The sequence below is a fragment of the Chiloscyllium plagiosum genome, chromosome 4 (assembly GCF_004010195.1).
Source record: "Chiloscyllium plagiosum isolate BGI_BamShark_2017 chromosome 4, ASM401019v2, whole genome shotgun sequence".
NCBI lineage: Eukaryota > Metazoa > Chordata > Chondrichthyes > Orectolobiformes > Hemiscylliidae > Chiloscyllium > Chiloscyllium plagiosum.
In genome coordinates this window covers 32,671,848-32,685,193 of record NC_057713.1, presented here as the reverse complement: position 1 = coordinate 32,685,193, position 13,346 = coordinate 32,671,848, and the positions used below count along the sequence as shown (strand labels likewise).

At 41.1% G+C, this 13,346-nt stretch overlaps 1 long non-coding RNA gene across 1 annotated transcript in view; it reads left to right on the top strand.

Moving 5' to 3' along the window:
* LOC122548927 overlaps positions 1–13,346 on the top strand; it is a 53,408-nt gene that overhangs the window by 791 nt on the left and 39,271 nt on the right. The gene's annotated exons all lie outside the window — the stretch shown is intronic.

Here is a 13,346-nt window from a genome sequence, read left to right as displayed (position 1 = left end):
TGATCTTTCTGATGAAACAGTAAACTGAGTTCCAGTTAAATGAATGAAAAGTAGATAAGACAGTGTTTCAAAAATAGTTTGCGCTGTATTTTACCTTTTACACACCTGGTCATGAAGTAGGTTTTAAGGACTGTGCTAGAAGAGAAAGAAAGGATTGCTTCCCAAACCGACAATACGTCAATGGAAATTCTCATCAGTGCAATCCTGATTGGTGTCTCATCTTCTCCCCACCCCACCTCAACCGCTCATCCAGAATTCAGTATATGCGCTAAACTTTTCTCTGGTAGAATTCTTTGAGGTGTTTGCTGTGATGAGCAGTGTCTACCTAAACTTCTTTCAGGGCTTTTTGTAAAGTCCTACAGGAACAGTTTATTAGCAAAGATCAATGTTCCTTGAAGGTATCATTTCAGTATGGGTTAGTAATTAGTTGAGTGGTTGGAGACAAAAAGCAAGCTGAAAGACATAGCATGGCATTTTATATGGGATTATCCTATGAACCTGAATGTGTTGACATTCTTATCAATGTCTTGTGATAATATATTCTAAATGCAAAATTACAGATGTCTCAGGCTGTACAAATAAGGGTGGAATTTACAAAGAGACACTGACCACATGGGTAGGTGAAACTGTTACAGGTGTAGTGAATAAATGGAAATGTATGATATCTACTTCAGATCTCTCAAATTATGATGATCTTGATTTAAAAGAACTAGGAATTGTAGAGAAGCTGTGTGATTTAAATAACTCATCAAAAACAAGTAGAAAAGTCAAAATACTGTGGATGCTGGAAATTTGAAATAAAAACAGTTTTCGCTATAAGCAAAATTTGAATTCTGACCTTTCCCTCAAGTCAGCTATGGTATGAGGAGAAGAAAGACTTTGGCCCACTGTCTATAGTGCAGCATTTAGTTCTTCGTATTGTACCTCAAGAAGGTGTACAACCTGCATTCCCAAGAGGAAATTACTTGTGGGCAAGTTACATAAACCTAGCCAGCACTTTCTTGACTAACACATCCTGGTGTTCAACCTCCATAATTTGAGCCTATCTAAAACTCTGCTGCCTGAACCTTAACTTGCACCAGGTCCAACTGGCCTGTACTCTGCTGATTTACATTGGTGCCCAACCAGCAAATTCAGATTTCTTAATCATATCCAAATCCTTTTGTGCCTTAGTCCCTTTGTGTCTTTGCAATTTTTCTGGCCACAATCTCTTCCTCAAATTCTGGCCTTATTTTGCATTCAGCACATTACTAATTTTTCCATTGGCAACTATTTAATCAGCTCCAGGTGCTAATCTCAGAATTCCCCTCCAAACCTCTGCACTTTTCTCACCATCTCCTTTGTTAAAACACTGTACAATACCTATATCTCGTCAACATTCCAGTCTTTCCCCCTTGAATCTCCTTATATGGTTCAATTACAAATGTTATTCAGTATCATGTACAAAATAATCATTAATTTCCTCAAATTTAGTGATACTTTATCTCTACCACAAGCTATTCCTGAGTAGTGTCAGAGGCAGCATTAGGCTGTTTTCAAATCCTTAGTATCATATTTGACCATGATATGAACTTCTATTCATACATCCACTCCATCAAGACTGTCAATGTTTTATCATCGTAACACGACATGACTCTGCCACAGCTGACCCACTGATGACAACCTCCTTGATGTTATAATCCCAGCTAATGTTAATACTGGGCACTTCAGATCCTAGAGAAAAATCTAGTTATAAACCATATTTTTTTTACCATGGAAGCTATTCATTGAACAAGTTCATAAGATGCTGCCAATGTACTTTTCACAACGGAAGATAAAAGCTTATTACTCAAAGAAAGCAACTGCAGTACACATACAAGAACTGTTTGAAACAAACTCATTACAAATATCAGAAACAATGATTAATCCCTTTTATCCCCATTAAACTCAATCAAAAGTCAGTCCTATCTCCATGAAGAACTTCTTGTTCAGCTGGTATGGCTATAATGATTTTTTTTTGGAAGAAGTCCCTCAATGCTATTAATATGTCTCCTTGAGACGTTTTTACCTTGTTTTTACCTGAACTATCAATTTAGTTCACTGTTGCCACATGGGTTCCTTAAACTTATGTGTTCTGCTTATTAGATGTCTTCTCTGATACCTCAACGGCCTTCTGCTTTTGGAATTTTCATCTGAGCAACTCAACTTCTCCCTTGTTCTGACTGCTTAGAGACTGCTACTAACAGCTCCTCTATTGTCATAGAACTAGGATCAAGAGAAGGCCATTTGGCCTTTCTAATCTGCCATTCAGTATGATTTTGGTTGATCCTCTATCTCAATGCTATATTTCTGCTTTCTCCCCCAACATCTTGATGTTTTTAAAATACGGGGAAAAAAGCTTTCTTGAAAATATTAAATGAATTGGTTGCCTGCAGTAGAGAATTCCAAGGTTCACTACTGTTTGAAGATGTGTTTCCTTATCCTAGTCCTAAATGGTTTTTCCTATAGCCTGACACTGCATCCCTGGTTCTAGACTTTCCAAACAGGAAAATATCCTCCCATCATTCGTTTTTCCAGCCGTGTTGGAAGTTCACATGTTTCAATCTGATGGTCTCTCATCCTTCTGACCTCTCGTGAATATGGACTCCATTTCAGGTATTCCTAATATTGACCTAGTGACCCTTTGCTGCATATCCTGTATGGCAAGTACATCCTTTCTTAGAATAAGGAGATCAAAACTGTGCACAATATTCCAGGTCTGGTCTCACTAAGGCCCTGTATAACTACTAAGGCATCCCTACTTCTGAACTCAAATGATTTGCAGTGAAGGCCAGTGTGCCATTTGCCTTTCTAATCGTTTGCTGTACCTATCGGTCTGTTTTGATTAACTAGAATCTTTCTGCAGCCTCCCCGCTTCCTCAACACTACCTGTCTTTTCCCCCTTTTGTATATACGCACTTCCCAATATATAAAGATTTAAATATTTCCCTTCCTTTATGATTTTCCACACTGAAGTGTATTAAGTTCCTATTTAACAACGTCATACTGCCACTCAGCCAACTTGTCCAAATAATCTTCCTCTCAACATACAATCCTGTCTATTGGGGGTGGGGTTGGGGGCAGCAGGGGGAAAAGACAGGTAGTGTTGAGGAAGTGGGCAAGCTGCACAAAGATTTGGACAGGCTTGGAGAGTGGGCAAAGGTGACTACATTGTGGGAAAGTGTGAGAATATGCATTTTGGTAGGAAGAATACAAGCAAAGACCTTTTCTAAATGGGAAAGGGTTTGAAACACAAAGGCACTTGGGAGCTCGAGTTCAGGATTCTCTTAATGTTAATATGTAGGCTCATTTGGTGGTGACCAGGCAAATGGCATTCATTTCGAGAGGGCTAGAATGCAACAGTAGTGATGTACTACTGAGGCTTTATTGCTGATGCCTGACCAGAACCTTGGTCCATGTATCTAAGGAAGGATGCTCCAGCTTTGGAGGGGACTTGGAGGAGGTTTACAGGAATTATCCCAAGATGAAGAGGACATAGGTTTAAGGTGAGAGGGGAAAAGGGAAGTGTGAAAGGGACCTAAGGGGCAACATCTTTAGAAGAGTGTGGTGCATGTATGGAATGATCCTCCGGTGGAGGTCAGTACAATTACAACATTTAAAAGGCATCTCGATGAGTACATGAAGTGAAAGGGCTTGGGGAGGTACGGGCCAAATACTGGCAAATGGGACTAGGTTAATTTAGGATATTGGTCAGCATGAACGAGTTGGACGGAAGGGTCTTTCAGTGCTGTATATGTATGAAGGGCTTATATGAGGAGCAGTTGAGAATGCTAGGTCTGCATACGGTGGCATTTAGAAGTATGAGAGGGCATCTAATTAATACTTACAGAATATTGAGCGGTCTGGATAGAGTGGACATGGAGAAACCCTAGTAAGAGAGTCTAGGATTGAAGGGATGACCATTTAGAACTGACATGAGGAATTTCTTCAGCAAAAGATGCTTAACCTGTGGAACTCATTGCTGCAGAAGGCTGTGGACGATAAGTTATTGAGTCTATTTAACACCAGAGATACAGCAAACATTTTATTCACCAACATCTATGGGATCAAGAGTGTACTGATTGATCAAATATTCCGGATAATCAAGAGGTACGTATAACTGCAGAAACATTGGCCAAGTGAAGCTTAGAGTAAATCTTCAAAAAACAATTTCAAAATTATCAACACCATTCCTAAAAATCAATGTAAAAGCATACGCTAAGTAATAGAAATGCAGGGGTATGAACATCCCTGTTATACTTTAATTACAGCATAAATTCTCTGATGAGACGGTAGAACGTGCTATTTCTGGTGTACAATCTTTGCTCGTTTATCAAGAGGTGTTGGTTTGTAAGGAGATCAATGGATATGGGGAGAAGGCAGGAAAATGGGGTTGCAAAACATATCAGCCAGGGTGGTACGTGTATGGAATGAGCTGCCAGAGGAAGTGGTGAAGGCTGGTACAATTGCAACATTTAAAAGGCATCTGGATGGGTATATGAATAGGAAGGGTTTGGAGGGATATGGGCCAGGTGCTGGCAGGTGGGACTAGATTGGGTTGGGATATCTGGTCGGTATGGACAGGTTGGACCGAAGGGTCTGTTTCCATGCTGTAAATCTCTATGACTACGATCGAATGGTGGAGCACAATCAGTGGATAGAATGGCCTAATTCTGCTGCAATATTTTATGGTCTAAAAAATTCAATATTAAATTGTCTTAATTTTTGCACCTCACTAATACTTCATGTTATTGTTTTGGCCAAGTGTTTAGCTCCCTCATAACAACTCATTGTTATGTCCATTTATTCTCCAATGCATCTGTGGAATACTTCATGATTTTCCAATTTTGAAGGCATTGTGTAATCAAGTTGCAGTTAAATGCTGCGTCATGGAATGAAAAACTATGTTTACAGTGCCATCTTGTGGCTATTAATAGCATGGAGCAGTTCTATATAACATGATTATTAGCTTGTAAAACACTTAGCAGTGGACCTTTGCAAATTAGTGCCAAATGTGTCATGAACCACAGAAGGAATATGTAGAAATTATTAGTTTGAAAATTAACTCTAACTAGCCAGATAAAATTAAATAAATAAGGATATTGGACTGATTGGTTTAATCACAGAAGGAGGCCATTCTTTCATTCTATTTCTCAGTTTTTATTAATTTTCAAGTAATAATTCTTAATGCTTAAGGCCCAAAACAAAGGATGCCACGAAGATTTAACAGACCTCCAAAGAATATAAGCTTAATCGGAAACAGTCTTATTTAAGTAACTCAAAGCTTGTAATTAGGAGACAATGTTTTGCCTATCTAACAACAATTGAGGTAGTACAGGAACAACTAATGTGGTTAAAAAACAGAGATGACCTGAGGACTAAGGCAGGGCAGATGACTGAGATGTTGGCGGGAGAGCACTCTTGGACAGTGATCATAATTCTATTAGTTTTAAAGTAAAGTTAAAAGTCACACAATACTAGGTTATAGTCCAACTAGTTTATTTGGAAGTACAAACTTTTGGAGTGCTGCTCCTTCGTCAGGTGGAGCAGGGTCATAGGTAACAGAATTTATAGCAAGAGGTCATAGTGTCATACAACTGATATGATATATTGAAGAAACTTAGATTGTTGTTAAGTCTTTCATCTTTTAGAATGGGTTGTATGTTTTGATTCATTAATATGTAAATCCCGAACTTTGAAGATTTGGAAGCACTAGCTTTCGGAGCGCTTTTCCTTCAGTTGGTTATGGAGTTTAAGGTTGCAAGACACAGAATTTATAGCAAAAGTTTACAGTGTGATGTAACTGAAACTATATATTGAAAAACATCTAGACCGTTGGGCTACCTTCTGCGGAAGATGGGACCTGTACATGAAGGGTGGGTTACACCTGAACTGGAGGGGCACAAATGTCCTGGGCGGGAGATTTGCTCGTGTGATTCGGGAGGGTTTAAACTAGTTTGGCAGGGGGGCAGGAATCAGAGCCACATATTCGAGAGGGGTACATTTGCAGATGAGGCAGTGACAGGATGTAGTGAATCTATCGGGAAGGTTTCTCGCGCAATGAAACAAAGGGATTTGTTAAAATGTGTCTGCTTTAACGCAAGGAGTGTCAGAAACAAGAGTGACAAACTTAGAGCATGGATCAGTACTTGGGGCTGTGATGTTGTGGCCATAACGGAGACATGGGTTTCACAGGGGCAAGAATGGTTGCTTGATGTTCCAGGGTTTAGAACAGGGAGGGTGGAAAAAGAGGAGGGGGTATAGCATTGATAATCAGAGAGTGCATCACAGCTACAGAAATAAAGGTTGTTGAGGAAGGTTTGTCTACTGAGTCAGTATGTGTGGAAGTTAGGAACAGCAAGGGAACAGCCACTGCATTGGGGATTTTCTGCAGACCCCTAATAGCAGTAGAGAGATTGAAGAACTCATAGGCGGGCAGATTCTGGAAAAATGCAGATGTAGCAGGGTTGTTGTAATGGGTGATTTCAACTCTCCCAATATCGACTGGAACCTCCTAAGTGCAGATGGATTGGATGGAGGTGTTTTTGTCCGGTGTGTTCAGGAGGATTTCCTTACTCAGTATGTGGACAGGCCGACCAGGGGAGAGGCCATTTTGGATTTTGTGCTCGGCAATGAGCCAGGACAGGTGTCAAATGTCACGATGGGATAACGCTTTGGTGACAGTGATCACAACTGCCTCACATTTACTATAGCCTTGGAGAGGGAAAGGAGCAACTACTGAGGCAAGATATTTAATTGGGGAAAAGAAAATTATGAGGCTATCAGACAGCAGTTGGGAAGTACAGACTGGGAGCAATTGTTCCACGGAAAGGGCACAGCAGACATGTAGAGACTATTTAAGGATCAGTTGTTGCGAGTGGTGCACGAATGTGTTCCTCTGAGACAGTTAAGAAGGGGTAAGATTAAGGAACCTTGGATAACAAGAACACAGGAGCTCCTCGTCAAAAGGAAGAAGGCAGCTTACGTAAGGTGGAGGAAGCAAGGATCTAGCACAACTTTAGAGGATTACAGGCTTGCTAGAAAGGAGCTCAGAAATAGACTGAGGAGAGCCAGGAGGGAGCACGAAAAAGGCTTAGCAAGAAGGATTCAGGAGAACCCAAAGACGTTTTACTCATACGTGAGGAATAAGAGAATGACCAGGGAGAAAGTAGGGCCGATCAGGGAAAGCGGAGGGAACTTGTGCGTGGAGTCTGAGCAGATCGGGAAAACCCTAAATGAGTTTTTTGCTTTGGTTTTCACGAAGGAAAGGGACCTTGTTGTGAATGAAAACTTTGAGGAGCTGAGATACAGGCTTGACCAGATCAAGATTGATTAAGTTGATGTGCTGGAAATTTTGGAAAACATTAAGATTGATAAGTCGCCTGGGCCAGACTAGATTTATCCTCCACGGCTCCGGGAAGCAAGAAAGGAGGTTGCTGAGTCGCTGGCGAAGATCTTTGCCTCCTCACTCTCCACGGGAGATGTATCTGAGGATTGGAAGGAGGCAAATGTGTTCCTCTTTTCAAGAAGGGCAGTAGGGAAATCCCTGGTAATTACAGACCAGCCAGTCTTGCGTCTCTGGTCAGCAAAGGTTTGGAAAGAATTCTGAGGAATAGGATTTATGATTATTTGCAAAGCGTAGTGTGATTAAATGCAGTCAGCATGGCTTTGTGAGGGGCTGGTCATGCCTCACAAACTTTATTGAGTTCTTTGAGCAGTGGATGTGGTGTATATGGACATCAGCAAGGCATTCGATAAGGTTCCCCATATTCATGAAGTCAGGAAGTATGGGATACAGGGAGATTTGGCTATCTGGATTCAGAATTGGTTGGCTGACAGGAGGCAGAGTGGTTGTCGATGAAAAATATTCTGCTTGGAGGTCAGTGATGAGTAGGGGCCCGCAGGGCTCTACTTTTGGGCCTCTGCTCTTTGTCGTTTTTATAAATGGCTTGGATAAGGAGGTTGAGGGGTGGGTTAGTAAATTTGCAGATAACACAAAGGTTGGAGGTGACGTTGATAGTATCGAGGGCTATTGCAGGCTGCAGCGCGACACAGACATGATGCAGAGCTGGGCTGAGAAATGGCAGATGGAGTTCAGTCTAGATAAATGTGAAATGGTGCATTTTGGAAGGTCGAGCTCAAATGCAGACTATAGGATTAAATTCTTGGCAGTGTGGAGGAACAGAGGGATCTGGGTGTGCAAGTACATAGATCCCTCAAAGTTGCTATTCAAGTGGATAGGGTAGTTAAGAAAGCATATGGTGTTTTGGCTTTCATGGATCGAGTTTAAGAGCTGTGAGGTTTTGCTACAGCTCTACAAGTCCCTGATGAGACCACACTTGTCCAGTTCTGGTCGCCCTACTATAGGAAAGATACAGAGCTTTGGAGAGGGTGCAAAGAAGATTTACCAGGATGTTGCCTGGACTGGCTGGCTTGCCTTATGAAGAAAGGTTGAATAAGCTCGGACTTTTCTCTCTGGAGAGAAGGAGGAAGAGAGGAGACCTGATCGAGGTATACAAGATAGAGAGGAATAGATAGAGTCAATAGCCAGAGACCTTTCCCCAGGACAGGATTGACTGGTACAGTACAAGGGGTCATAGTTTTAAGATATTAGGAGAAAATTATAGAGGAGATGTCAGAGGGCTTCTTTACACAGAGAGTTGTGAATGCATGGAATGCATTGCCAGCGGCGGTGGTGGAAGCAGAGTCATTGGGGACATTTAAGCGACTGCTGGACATGCACATGGATAGCAGTGAGTTGAGGGGTGCGTAGGTTAAGTTATTATATTTTATAATAGGATTAAACCTCAGCACAACATCGTGGGCCTAAGGGCCTGTTGTGTGCTGTACTTTTCTATGTTCTATCTAGCTTGTTTGTTAAGTCTCATCTTTTAGAATGAACATTTTGGTGTCAGTTCTTTCACATGTAAATCGCAGAAATTTTTTTTAAAGTTACATTCTCAAGTGAACTTTAACAATTGGTGTCATGTTGGCCCAGATAATGCATTGAAAGTGTGAGGTGCCCTGTGTCACAGAGTCTCACAATATTCAGACTGATTCTAATCTAAATAACACACACATACACATACTCTCTCTCACAGATAGTCATAACCACTCCCTCCCACCCACCCCCCCACACACAAGTTTGTGGGGTGAATTTGTACTTGCAGAATTATATTTTATTTGCTCAAAAAGTGCATGAATCCAAGTAAGATTCTGTAACTCTTTTTTAGATTAGAATCAGTCTGAACATTGTGTCACAGAATCACAGAGGGCACTTCACACCTTGAATGCATTGCACCAATTGTTAAAGTTCACTTATTAATACAACTTTTAAAAAGTTCTGCAATTTACATATTTAGATTAGATTTAGATTAGATTTAGATTAGATTTAGATTAGATTAGATTAGATTAGATTACAGTGTGGAAACAGGCCATTCGGCCCAACAAGTCCACACCGACCCGCCGAAGCGCAACCCACCCATACCCCTAACCTAACACTACGGGCAATTTAGCATGGCCAATTCACCTGACCTGCACATCTTTGGACTGTGGGAGGAAACCAGAGCACCCGGAGGAAACCCACTAGAAGGAACTGAAACCAACATTGTCATTCTAAAAGACGAGAGACTTAACAAACAATCCACATCTTTTTCAATATATAATTTCAGTTGCATCACACTGTAAACTTTTGCTATTAATTCTGTGAATATGATCTTATACTCCACAACCACCTGATGAAGGCGCAGCACTCCAAATCTAGTGCTTCCAAATAAACCTGTTGGACTATAACCTGGTGTAGTGCGATTTTTAGCTATGTCAGTTATAGACAGGGATGAAGTAAATCCCTAGATGTGTATAAAGTAGTAGGAGCATACTTAAGAGGGAAATCACAAGGGTAAAAGGGGAACATGCGAAAACTTTGACAAATAAAGATAAGGAAATCCAAAGGGATTCTATAAATACATTAAGGACAAAGGGTAACGAGGGAGAAAATAGAGCCCCTTAAAGATCAGCAAGAATGCCTATGTGTGGAACCGTAGGAGATCGGTGAGATATTGAAGAAGTATTTCGTCAGTATTTACTGTGGAGAAGGATATGGAACTTGGGAGAATAAATAGTGATATCCTAAAAAGTGTCCATATTACAGAAGAGGAAATGCTGGACATCTTAAAACACATAAAGATGGACAGACCCTCAGGATCATATCTGATGTATCCCAGAACTTCATGGGAAGCTCGGAAAGAGACTGCTGGGCCCATGGTTGAGACATTTGTTTATCAATAACCACAGATAAGGTGCAGGAAGACTGCAGGTTAGCTACTATGTTGCCATTATTTAAGAATGGTGCTCAGGAAAAGCCAGGGAACTATAGAGCGGTGAGCCTGACATCAGTGGTGGGCAAGCTGATAGAGGGAATCTTAAGGGATAGGACTTATATGTAATTGGAATGGCAAAGACTGATTAGGGATAGTCAACATGTCTTTGTACGTGGGAAATTGTGTCATACTAACTTAAGTGAGTCTTTCGAAGAAGTAATGAGGGGACTGATGAAGGCAGCGCAGTGGATGTGATCTACATAGAGTTCAGTAAGGCGTTCGACAAGTTCCACATGGTAGCTTCGATATTAAAGCAGATCACATGGAATACGTGGAGAACTAGCCATTTGGATGCAGAACTGGCTCGAAGGTAGGAGACAGAGGATGGTGGAGGAGAGTTGCTTTTCAGGCTAGAGGCCTGTGACCAGTGGTGTGCCATAATTGATGCTGGGTCCACTGCTTTTTGTCATTTATATAAATGATTTGGATGTCAACACACGGAGGTATGGTTAGTAAATCTGCAGATGACACTAAAATTGATGGTGTGGTGGACAGTCAAGAAGGTTACTTCCGTGTATAATGGGACCTTGATCAGATGGGCCAATGGGCTGCAAAGTGGCAGATGGAGTTTAATTTAGATAAATGTGAGATGCTGCATTTTGGAAAGGAAATCAGGGTAGGACTCTGGTAAGATCCTGGGGCATGCGGCTGAACAAAGAAACCTTGGAGTGCAGGTTCATAGTTCCTTGAAAGTGGAGTTACAAGTAGGTAGGATAGTTTTGGTATACTTGCTTTTTATTGGTCAGTGAATTGAGTATAGGAGTTCGGCCAGGGCATTGGTTAGGCCACTTTTTGAATACTATGTGCAATTCGTGTCTCCCTGAGAAAGGAAGGATTTTATGAAACTTGAAAGGGTTCAGATAAGATTTACAAGGATGTTGTCAGGCTTGGAGAGTTTGAGCAATAGGAATAGGCTGGAGCTTTTTTCTCTGGAGCATCTGAGGCTGAGGGGTGACCTGATAGAGGTTTATAAAATCATGAGAGGCATGGATGAGGTAAATAGCCAAAGTCTTTTCCCCAGGGTGGTGGAGTCCAAAACTAGAGAGCATAGGTTTAAGGTGGGAGGGGAAAGATTTAAAAGGGACCCAAAAGGTGACTTTTTATCACAGAGGGTGGTGCATGTATGGAATGGATTGCCAGATGAAGTGGTTAATACTGGTGCAATTACAATATTTAAAAGGCATCTGGATGGGGATTTCGACCAAACGTTGGCAAATGGGACTGGGTTAATTTCGGATATCTGGTTGGCAGGGGCAAGTTGGACCGAAAGGTCTGTTTCCATGCTGGATAGCTGTATGACTGTTAAGTCTCTATAAATGCAAGTTTTTGTTCTATGTAGAATGAAAAATGGAGTAGGCTGAAGAGTTCTAAAATTCTGAGGTCATAGAAAAGAATGAAAATAAGTAACTCTGCAGTGAACCTTGATTATTAACAGAGTAAACAAAAGGAGAAAAAGACTTAGTGCTGTATTTGAAGCTGGGGAGGGACTAGCGAGAAAAGTTACACGGAGCACTGACTACAGTTACATGAATAAAAAGCAACAAAAAGATTTCGATATAAAGAGAGAGGCTAAACTTGAAAGGAGAAATGCCTCTTAGAGGAAATAATGTTTCTTTGTAATCTTACTAATGTGGTATGAGAATTTGGGATGTCAAGGACAAGAGAATGAATATTTGCAATGTTGAGAGTTTGTGTGTGGGTGGTAAAGATACTGGGGGAAACCAGCAGGGTATAAAAATCAATGTCAAGATTGTGGACTTGTTGAAAAGGGAAAGCGCTAAAAATGTGTCGTTTTACTGGGTGGTAGAGATTGAGAATTTGTAGAAGCAATAAGAGGGTGAGAACAAGTGACATGGTCAAGGGAGGGGTAAGCACTACAAGAAGAGGAGAGAGTTCAAGGAATGCTTTAGTTAGAGAAAATGTGTTAATACCCGTGAGCCAGGTTTCTCCCAGCCATGTCAGTACATTCATCAGCAAAAAGTTTGTGAACGTCAGGGGCCTTTGTAAGTGAACAGACATTCTGGACAGAGAGGGGCAATGATTTTTTGTATCTGAATGATGTAAACAGGATGGGAAGGAATTGGCTAGATTTGCCTCCAGCAGACTGTTGGTTGAGATGAGCAGGTGAAGAGGATTTAAGACAATTAGTGCTTCATTGGGTTCTTTTAAGAATAAGAGAGAGAAAGTGAGGGCTGCAGATGCTGGAGATCAGAGCTGAAAATGTGTTGCTGGAAAAGCGCAGCAGGTCAGGCAGCATCCAAGGAACAGGTGAATCGATGTTTCGGGCCCATTCCTGAAGAAGGGCTTATGCCTGAAACGTCGATTCTCCTGTTCCTTGGATGCTGCCTGATCTGCTGCGCTTTTCCAGCAACACATTTTCAGCTCTTTTAAGAATAATACAAAGTAAAGTTATGGCCTTATCTAAAAATATTTGCTTACTGTAATAGAACATAAAAGTGAAATGCTGAAAAGCTCCAAGTTAGGTAGTGATCAGGAAGAAGCAAAGTATTTGAGGATCCTGGGTAATCCAAGATGGAGGACGGGTAAAAATTTGTGGCTGCAAGAGTTTCTCCTTTTTTTTTGAGGTGTTTGAGGTGATTTCCTCGAATTCCAGGAGCAATACTTACTGCTTTATAAGCTATCACATTGCTTTGGAACTTTGGTGGGGGGTGGTGGTAAAAAGATCAAAACAACGCCACTTTAAAAAGGAGTAAGAGAACAAAGGCAGAAACCACATAGTGAGAGAGAAAGAAATCTACACTGCTATCTGACACAGTAGTGAATGTGCACAGCTACTGCCTTTGCTGTTTGAGTTTACGTATTTCTGGACATTGGAATACATCTAAGAAAAATTAATCAACAGCGAAATTCACAGCTGACCTTGGAGGAACCTATGTGGGAGAGTTCACAGCACAGGAGCAGATAAGTACATGGTGTTTAAGTGTAACC